This window comes from Macadamia integrifolia, chromosome 7, assembly GCF_013358625.1.
Source record: "Macadamia integrifolia cultivar HAES 741 chromosome 7, SCU_Mint_v3, whole genome shotgun sequence".
In the NCBI taxonomy this organism is placed as follows: domain Eukaryota; kingdom Viridiplantae; phylum Streptophyta; class Magnoliopsida; order Proteales; family Proteaceae; genus Macadamia; species Macadamia integrifolia.
In genome coordinates, this window is record NC_056563.1 from 24773374 (window position 1) to 24781983 (window position 8610).

Below are 8610 nucleotides of genomic sequence, written 5' to 3' on the forward strand. Positions count from 1 at the left end.
CCCCCCCCCCAATTTAACCATGGCAGTACCACAACCTGACCTTTTAGGCTTTCGATACATAGAAGACTTTCTTCATTCTCAACGCAACTGAAATGGCAATGAAGTCTTTTCTCTTCTTTATTATTATTGTATACTCTTTAAATCCTTAAGCTGGATATAGTGAAATGTTATTAGCTTACATTGGACACCTCACACCAATCTAGCAACAACCCACTAAATATATGATACAGTTGACATATAAGCTAATGAAGATCGTGTTGTTAATTGTTACTGGTTTCTGAAACCACAGCAACCAAAATCTTCTTTTTACTTATCAAATCATAATACATAATTTAGATCATTACCTTAAATCCAACTTTGTTGTTTCAGCAAGCATGCCAATCCACCTTCATTTCTCTCAAGGGAACTCGATCATGGGGTCTGCCAGGCATATTATTGTCCTAATTAGCCCTCAAATAAGAAAACCAAAGAAGGATGTGATCGGAAACATTCTTTACCTCTTTGGCCCTGATATGCATGGTTCTACATCCTCAAGATTCAATTCCAGATAAGATGAGTAGGCTCTCTCAGTCTGGGGCTGAATTCGAACAACACAGTTTCAGAATAAATCCATATTTAAATCATATCTAGTAGCAGAACACAGATGGGAAACAGAATAGACTATTCATTCTTACCTGGCTGTCGTCTACAAACAAGTTATTAGCTCGGAGATAGGACTCTATCATAGAAACCTGCATATTGGCAAATCATTAGTGAATATGGAAAGAATCACTACATAATACAGAATCTATTTAAGTACCATCCCATAAATACTCACAGTGTCATCACTTCTGCCAGTGAGTTTTAAATACTGCAGTGTGACATGATCAACGGGGAAGAAACCCATGGTTGCCCCGTACTCAGGAGACATGTTTGCGATAGTGGCACGATCAGCCAATGATAATTCACTCATGCCTTCCCCTGCATGGAAAGATACATACCATTACATATTCCTTGAAGATAAACAGAAAATCAGAAAAATGGTTGATAAAAAGAATGCCAAGGTTTACCATGGAACTCCACAAACTTGCCAACTACCCCATGATTCCTGAGCATTTGGGTCACTGTCAAAACCAAATCAGTAGCAGTCACACCATTCCTCAATTTTCCTGATAATTTAAACCCAACAACACCAGGTAGAACCATGCTCATTGGCTGTGTGCAGAACACCATGCAAACCTTAGAATCTTCAATTAGCAATCTTGCTGGTTTGTGTTATTTTTAACAGAAATGACACAATTCAGGTGGAGGAAGACCCAATACTCAAATCAGAAATAATTGACAAGGAAGAAAATTAACAAGATAATAAATCTGACACCACTAACCACTTCCCTGAAACTCCTCAGACAGCATAGAAAATCTTAAGTTTTAGGAGGCCCAGACTGTAATTGAGAGGTGAGTCTTCCAAAAACCTCCCAGAGTATCATAGAAAGTGTATATAATTTACCTGGCCGAGCATGGCAGCTTCTGCTTCTATCCCACCAACGCCCCAGCCAGCAACACCTAACCCATCAATCATAGTTGTGTGGGAATCGGTTCCCACAACACTATCAGGGTAAAGCATACCATCCTTGTTAAATACAACACGTGCAAGGTATTCAAGGTTCACCTAGAGATCATAATAACAGAATTTATTTCGTCAGGACAAGCAAAAAATATTGGAGTAAAAAAAATACGCCAGAGCTTAAAAATCAGGCAAAGTCCAGTACACCTGGTGAACGATCCCAGAGCCTGGAGGAACAACAAGCATGTTTTGGAATGCATTGGACCCCCACTTAAGAAAACCAAATCTCTCTCTGTTGCGCTGGAACTCAAGGTCCATGTTTGTCTGCACCGCATTTTCTGATCTTGCCACATCAACTTGCACTGAGTGATCAATGACAAGATCAACAGGAACCTGCAGACATAAATTCTATCTAAGAAATCGCCTTACAAGACAATAATACATGACTACGCTTACATACACATTTTCATATAGAAGCATACACCTCCCCATAAATGTAAATATGTTTGAGACGGATAAGAATAAGAGAAAGGTGGCTCACCAATGGGTTAATCTTGTTGGAATCGCTGCCGAGTTTGTTCATGGCATCACGCATGCACGCAAGATCAACAACAGCCGGAACACCAGTAAAATCCTGAAACCAGAGAACCAACCAAAAAAGAAAGTGGGGTAATGGGTAACCAAATGAAATATACGAAAAGAGAAAGAACTCATCCTGCAAATCCATAAACCAGGCGAAAATTCAACCTCCGAAACAATGTTTACCTGAAGAAGCACACGAGCAGGCTTGAAGGGAATCTCGACCTGTTTAGGAGAAGTATTCTGCCAGTCAAGAATCTTCTCGACATCCTTGGTCGTAACTTGGAAGTCATCACAATTACGAATAGCCGACTCAAGCAGGATCCTAATAGAGTAAGGAAGCTTGTCTGCAACAAAAAAGAAGACATCAAAAACTTCTTTTACTTATTCGAATTCATCGATTTCGATCAACAATACAAAAAAATTGGAGAAAGGGAAAGAAGCACTGACCAATCCTTGGATCATTGAGATCAGGTAAGCTGTAATACTTTCCAAACTCACCACCTCCAGGTTTCTCAAGCGTCTTCAATATGCTCTCGTAAGCATTCCGAGTAGCTGAAGTGGAAACCATACAAATAAAGCAAATAACAGAGGATCATATAAGACAGATACAGAGTAGAACAAAAGAGAAATGTTTAGGCAAAACAAGAATAAGATTGGAATTGTGAGACTATAAATTACCCATTGTGGCGATCCGCCCCTCGAAGTGTTCGATTACAGGGGAGGACAAACGGAGAAGTGCTCGGTGAGAAATTCCGACGAGGAGATGAGGGAGCTCGGTGGTTGATGCTAGGGTTTGGCTTGGAAGGACTAGGAGAAGGACCACAAGGAACAGAAGAGAGTGGGAGTGTGCAGTAGTAGCAGCTTCGAGTATAGAGACGAGCAGCTCTGCTACTCATGAGAACATATCGTCGCGTGCCAAATGTCTGCGTCAGCTGTGTCTGTAGACTCTGTACTTTGTACCGTAGTTTCGATTCGCTTTTTCACTATTTTTTCTCCTTTGTTTGATCCAACAAATTCCTGCCTGGTCGCGTGGCTTGCATCAGCGTTAAGACTAATAAGAATGCGCGCAGAGACATCAATAAGAATGGTCAGCGCCGTCATCTTCGCTATCGACTGTAGACATGTGTTGAAATTAATGTCATGGTAGAGATGTCGATCCAACCAACCGTTTCTAATTACAGATTCCAAATTCGTGGTTGCTGATCAGGGTTTAAGGAATCATTCGAAGTCATCAGAATTTGCCGAGATCTATCCGATTATAGATTCTAAATTCGCGGTTGTTGATCAGGGTTTCGGGAAGCAAGCCAATTGATCAGAATCAGGCAAGATCCAAAACATTTCTAGGGTTCATGTCGATCCGAATCTTGATTTCGAATTTAATAACCTTTGTCTTGAATCTTGATAGGACTAAATGGTTTTTGCTTATTTGTAGTATTTCATAGATTCCTTTTATTTCTATTTTTTATTCTTTATTTTTATTTTCCATGGTTGTCGTGGTTTTGTCCAATTTGATTCGTCCGATCAGATCGGGTGGCCACATGCATCTTGCAAGAAGGGCAAGAGGAACGCTACAATGGCCAGCGACCCAAGGAAAGTTCTAGGAAGCTGAGTAGAAGCCGTACATCCTCACCGACTCACCAGTCACCATCCGTTCACATCCATGTTCGATGCTACTTGGCGGCCACGCGTTAAACACATGGAACTAGGCCATGCTATGCTTTCAGATGGAGAACATTTTCCCATTGCAATAACACACTAAAGTACAATAGTTGCATCAAATCAGCTCCCACAACCGATACTGATACCGATACGGATCGAATCAGCCTGATCGATCAATTTTGCTATTGCTTTTTTTGTTTTTTTAAGTATATTTTTTTACTATTTTACTCCTTAAACAACACGGTAATCATCAATCTAGATCAGAGATCGATCTCAATTGATATCGATATGATATGATCAATACAATCGATACAATACCGATACTTGAAACCATGACTGCCACTCATTGGATGGTTTGGCTGAACAAGATCTTAATTTTAGCCGATTCAGATTGATCAAGGATCCGACTCTTGATGCGTGGGAACACTTGCATCTCTCTTCGTCCCATCGGAGACAATACACAATACTTCCCTCCGAGACAATCTTCGTTGGATAATCTTAAGGCAAATGGTACTTTCTTCCGTTTTTAACGCCAGGTCCCTTGTGGATGCAGATGCTGAAGGGACTCTTGTCTCTGTTGGCAATTCGCCACAAGATTATCCTGGGAAGATTCTTTGGAAGAAGTGTCTAATCCGGTATGTAGTTCTATATGTAACGGAGACAGAACGTTGAATGCCACTGTTCATAAATTTAATCCGTTGATGGATCTTTTCATACTCCTTACTTGGATCTCATTCTACCATTTGTGCGGATACGAGAAACAAGTTCACAATTAATCCTGAATCTTATCATCCTCTATCTCATTTAATTGTTCAGTTCTGAAATAGAAATCTTAGAGAAGAAATCTTCACTCCCACTCCCATTCTCACTCTCCTTCGTGGCCTTTCTTCTCGAGGTTCTTTATCTACGTATACAGGATTCAAGTATGTTTTTGTTAGTTAGGTTTGTCTAAGCATGGACAGGGAAGTTCAACGTTCTATTCCTTTACGCTTGAGTCGAAGAAGGGACTGAAATTCATCCGTGGGTTGCGTAAATGGTTAGGGCGAATAGGGGATTATGTGGATAAGCGCACGGTCCCAAGTTTGAACGATTTAAGTGACAAATGTCACCTCTCTCTCCCTCTCTCTCTATTTGGAGTTTTGGGTCTTAACTTTTGTATCATTCTCTCTATATTTGGGGTTTTATTATATAATTCTCTTTCTATAGTTTGATATTTTTATATGCAAAATGGTTTTTCTAAGACATAAGTGAAGAGATTCCCTTTATCCATCTTTCTTTTAATTATCTTTCTCCACTTTGGACGGAAGAAGAGGGGCAAAGTTCTTGGATTTCTAATTGCAAAAAAAATTACTATTTTACCCCTCCATATTGGGATTTTAAGCACATGCTCATTAAAATTCAACGTAAAAATTACTGAATATCAATTTTAACCAAAACAAATAACTTTTGATCTCTTTTAGGTTTTTTTTTTTTTTTTTTTAAATAATATAAATAAGCTACATAATGATACCAAATGCAGCCAAAACTATTTTTGTGAACAAAATAAAATAATACCAAATAGGACCTTAATATTTCTCGCACTCTCTAAGCACAACTAAAAAACCCAAAGAAAAAATTACATTCTAAAATCAATGACCCAGATTTACTTTCTTTAATGGATCAATTAATTTTATCCTGATTTTTCATAAAAAAAAAAAAAAAAAAAAAAAAAAAAAAATGCCACTACCCAACCCTGGATCAACTGAGGTTTCTATCTCGGCATCTGATCCAGCCGGTCTGATATCAATACTTGAAACCGTGGAAGGGAGTCTTCTCTCCGGTGGTTATTTGCTCGAAGATTATTTTGTGAAAATTGTTAAGAAGAAGGGACTAATCTGTTTGGTTCTTGTTGCTAGCATTTTATGGATGTCACTCATTCTCACCATGTCATTGTTTCTCGTTAGGTCTTGTCGATCATCTTTAAGTTTTTTCTCAGGTTTAAAACTATATCATATTTACCTTCTGTTTATATGAATATTGTAGATTAAATGATTTAAGCTTTCATGATTAAATTAAATGATAGTATTTTAACTTCTTTAAAATTGTCCATGACTTCACCCAAAGGCTAAAACCTGTCTTACAAACAAGGGTTTTGGTCAACCGATTATGTTCCAGAAGGGGATGGAGGGTTTCTAGTGCAAATTGACTTGGTTTGAGAGTAATGTAATATTTGAAACAAGGGGGATGATTTTAATAGTGAGATATTCTTTAGGGTGATTAACATAAATTTCTCCATCTAAAATTTGTCATTGTTAAAATTGTAAGAAATTTAAATAGTTTATACTATCACATTGGGATTGATTACAATTTTTTATTCTTAGGTCTAAAATTTTGATTTCACTTTCTTTCCTTTTAATTTCACTTGCAATCAAACAAAGCATATGAGAAAAGGTTGGACATGCTGCTATGTTGTCCAATGTGTCTCGTTTTTTCTCCTCCCTCGTTGGAAAAGAGCCCTTGCCCATTATGGTGTTCAACCCGTTGGAATGGATCATGATCCTTTACCCTCTTATATCCAACCTTGTGATTGGTGTACATTATTAGCTTTCAATAAGTTAGTGGCATGCCCAACCCTCTCCTTTTTATTATTTGTGATATTTTCTAGATTGTTTTTTCTGTAAATTTTTACTTTTTTTATTTATTTTTTGATCGATACCTTATCCGATACTAAGGTATCTGATTGATTTCAATCCAATAACGTATAGGTTCTCTACCAAATCAGCTTGGAGTGTGGTTCGCGCTCATTTTAATACGGTATTGTATTCTAAATGGTTGAGGCATCGATCTCTTCCATCTAATATCAGTTTCTTCTCTTGGTATATCCTCAATGGTAAGATCCCAATATATGATTCTCTGATAAATTTGGTATCAGTGTCATTGTTGCAGAACCCTTGAAGAGAATCATTCACTCGTTGCTTGATGTTGGGTGGAATGGAGACAGTTTTGGGATTATTTTGGAAATTATTTGATGTGGATTTAATTCCAACCCATGACATCAAGAGTAAAATTTTATTTTGGCAATCCAAGGCTGGACTTAAATGTGCTTATGCCTTTATAAAAGGCTTATTACCATCGCTAATAGTATGGGAGTTGTGGTGAAAAATGAACAACCAAATGCATGGAGAGGGTGCTTGCACGTCTGGATTTATCATAAAAAGACTGAAAAGATTGGTGCATGAGATTCCTCTTCCATCTAAGTTTAGTAAGTCTCCGTCTATAAGGGATAATATTATTTTGCAGGTTTTTAATACTAAATTCTCCCATGTCGAGGTAAAGATCTCCAATTCCCGCATTCTAGCTTTCCCCTGCGACGTCAATCAAGTTAAATGTAGATTGTGCTAGCAAAGGAAATCCTAGTATTAGTGGAGGAGGAGCTTTCATCAGAAATAAGGATGGCACGGTCCTTGTGGCTTTCTCGAGTTTCTATGGTGTTTGTTCTAATTATGTGGCTGAGCTGCGTGTTTTGAGGGATGGTTTAAGGTTATGTATGATTTGGGTTTCTCAGATTTTTCTAGTAGTTATGATTCTACTTTGATTGTGAACTCAGTTTTTAATAGGTATTGTGATCTATGGAGTTATTGGTATTGGTTTCAGGAGGTTATGACTCTACGTGACTATTTTCGAAAGAGTAATAAAGCGGTGAATTGGTTGGCAAACTTGGCATGTGCTTCAACTACGGATTCAATTTTTTCTTGGTGACCAAACTCTTCCCAGAGATTTTAGCCATATCATTAGGAAAGATAAAGTTGAGTAACTGATATTTAGAATGTAATTTTTTTTTTCCATTGGGTTTTTTTGTTGTTCTTTGAGAGTGCGAGTGCTTCTGTTTGTTGGGCTAGGGTAAGGTGGGTTATGTCCCCCATTGTATTCATTTTCTATTAATAATATCTTAGGGATTTCCTCGGGTCCATCAAAAAAAAAAAAAAAAAAAAAGGTTGATAACTGGTTTAAGAGATCTCTCATATTTGTATTATCATCCCTAGATCTTAGGTTTAAGAGATCTCTCGTTCTCGTATTCCCTAAATCTGCCCTTCCCAATGCACATACTTGTTTCTTTTTAGTTATTGTTTAATACTTTAATCTCTTAATTCTGTTTAAGGATCTGTATGTAGGTATACATTATTGTATTTGTACCCTGTATTGGGAACTCAATCCCTAAGGCTATGTTTGGTAGCCAAGAGAAGAAAAGAAAAGAAAAGAAAAGAAAGTAAAAAAGAATTTAAAAAAGAAAAAAAAAAGAAAAAGAGAAGACATGAAATGATGAGAAAATAAAAATATTATGTATGTTTAGTAACCATGAGAAGAAAATAAAAGAAAAAAATTCAAAAAATTTCAAAATTTAGGAGAGAGATAGACGCATAGGAAATCATTGTCTAATCATTATTTTTTCATGTTTTATTGTGATTTTTATAAGAAAATATTTTTAGGAACAAAAGAAAACTTCACAATAATTTCAAAAAGTGAATTTTCTCTTGGGTGAAGATACCAAGTGCAAAGAAAAATTCTTCACTCAAGAAAAATATATAAAAAAATGTATTTTTTTTTAATGAATAAAAGAAAAGAAAGGAAAAAATAATTAAAAAAAAGAAAATAAAAGAAATAAAATGATAAGAAAATAAAAGATCACGTATGTTTGGTAATCAAGAAAAATTTTTTTTTTTGAATTTTAGGAGAGAGGTAGATATAGAAAATCATTGTATAATTATTATTTCTTGTTTTATTATTTTTTAATATTTTTTGTAAATTTTTTTTAGGAGAAAAAAAAACTTTACCTTCGCTCATACGTT

The 8610-nt window shown here is 36.6% G+C and overlaps 1 pseudogene; it reads right to left on the reverse strand.

The window, feature by feature from the left end:
• The window catches only part of LOC122083313, a 7655-nt pseudogene extending 4636 nt beyond the window's left edge, over positions 1-3019 (reverse strand).
• Positions 3020-8610: the final 5591 nt, after the last annotated feature.